We start from the raw sequence: 2231 nt of genomic DNA, 5'->3' as shown, positions 1-2231 counted from the left end.
TCGAAGGATGCTCAACATGTGAAATAAATTTGTTTATATCTCGTTCCTATATGTTTCTGAATTGTTTTTACAGTGTCTATGAAAATTGTGTTTGACATTAATATTAACATAAACTATTTTTTTATATTATCTTTTTTATATTATCTACTTTTTAAATTTAAATTTTAAATTTCTATAAAATAATCAGTAATTTGGTGCGGGATACATTGTGGAAAGAGAGCGAGATTAATTGCAGATAATTTTTTTTATTATAATTATTAACCTGTTTTTTGAGCAAACATTTGAATGCAGCTTTTCAGACACGACAGAGGTCTTCATAGCTGTCACAATTTGAAAACAATAACACAACATAATAATGTTTTGCGATTTTTGCATGCATATATGCTAGTTAGTATACATGTGATGAGTCTTTCCTAAGTTACCAGTCTTGTGTAATGTTATATATAATTAAAAATAATATTTGACATGAATTTAAATTTATTTAATGTTTTTGCTTATAGTTTTGTAGGGATTCAATTCTCTTTTGTAGATGTAAAATAAGTACAATGTTGTTCAGATTTAGAATTTTAAAAAAAGATCGGTCTAAAAAATAAAACCTCTTGAGTCTTTCCTATGAAAACATGTATTACCCTAATTTGCTGATGCATGTAACACACATGTAGTCATATCGTTGTGATTTGATAATGTACATGTGTAGAGCCATGAAAAATTGCCCACATTTCGAAATAAACTCTATTACACTATATAGTATTAAAATCTAATTAATGTTGTTTTTTTCTAAGAACGGTACATACAAATAAATATCCAAAAGTTTTATAGCTACCCAAGTTATAATCATGTATAATCTATATTGGAGCAGTTCCCACACAAATAAATATCCAAAAGTTTTATACACTGTAGCTAACCAAGTTATAATGAAAAATCTATATTGAAGTAGTTCCCACACAAATAAATATCCAAAAGTTTTATAGCTACCCAAGTTATAATGTATAATCTGGATTGGAGCAGTTTCAGCTTCCTAAACCGCGAATTGGAGACAGTATATAAAAAAGTAAACTATTTTATTCCAACCATGTTACATAAATATAACTTTGAAAGCTCTTTATTTCATTCCCTATAATCTTATCTTTTTTTAAAGGTTTTAATAAAGAATAATAAATAAAACAATTTCCCTAATAGAATAGTTTCAATTTGAACAATTTTTTAAATGTAGGATATAAGGCATATCAGATTATGACGTTGGCAACGTAGTTAATACAATATAATCTAATTTTTCTTTCTAATCTAATTGCCTGTTATATTCATAATTGAATTATAATTATTTAAAAGGGTGTGCACCTAAAAGTATTGTAAAGTCAATTTTTCATGAAGTATATTTCTAATGTACTAAAAAAATATTGAAGAGAAATTCAGATTACACATGCATTGCTTCTAAGTAAAAGTCGGTTAAACTTGGCCTTTTTGCACTTAAAGGGTTAACACGTCTCAAAATTTTTTGATATGACAAAGTTTACATGTTATTAAAATCAAATATTAAAAAATCTTTGCTAAAAAATTAATACGGTTGATGTTTCAGGGATTCAAAATTTGAATTTCTCAATATGCATATTTTGATCGCCAATGCTATGCGCCATTGCTCTGAGGTCATAGGTGTCAATCCTGGTCAAGCAAAGTACTTATTGTGTATATAAAACGGTTTATTTGTTGTGTCTATTAAACCTGTAAGTAAATAAATAAGTGATAATTGGATAATTGACAGCTAGAAAGGTATAATTTGTGGCTCTAGGATGCACAAATGCGCAGAAGAAAGATTTTAGGAAGACTTTTTTCATATTTCCTGGACTTGGTCGAGAAGCGAAAGGGGGCCCTTTTTTCTGCAAACACGAGGGCTTGGTCTACATTCAGAACAATAGTTTATGTCCGATCACAATTTTTTTTTCTGTCTTATAAAATATTTTAAGAACATGGTACCTTTTTAAAACCCTACATGCATTTTTAAAGTCGCACAGAATCTAGTACATGCTAGTAAGATTGTTGTGAACTTCGTAAATGCGTACGGCACCATTGAAGATGTTGAAGAGTGTTGAAGATGATATTCACTGGAACAGATAGAATATTTATATATACAGTTAATTAAAATAATGAAGAAGTGGAATTTAAAATTCTCATATTTATAAATATTTACGAAGTCCAACTTTAGTTATTCGTTCTATTTAGTCGGAAGTCCCGAG

The sequence above is a fragment of the Saccostrea echinata genome, unplaced genomic scaffold (assembly GCF_033153115.1).
Source record: "Saccostrea echinata isolate AGI-Se365-2 ecotype Australia unplaced genomic scaffold, CSIRO_AGI_Sech_v1 ptg000017l, whole genome shotgun sequence".
NCBI classification, from domain to species: Eukaryota; Metazoa; Mollusca; class Bivalvia; order Ostreida; family Ostreidae; genus Saccostrea; species Saccostrea echinata.
Note: the sequence above shows the minus strand (reverse complement) of the source record.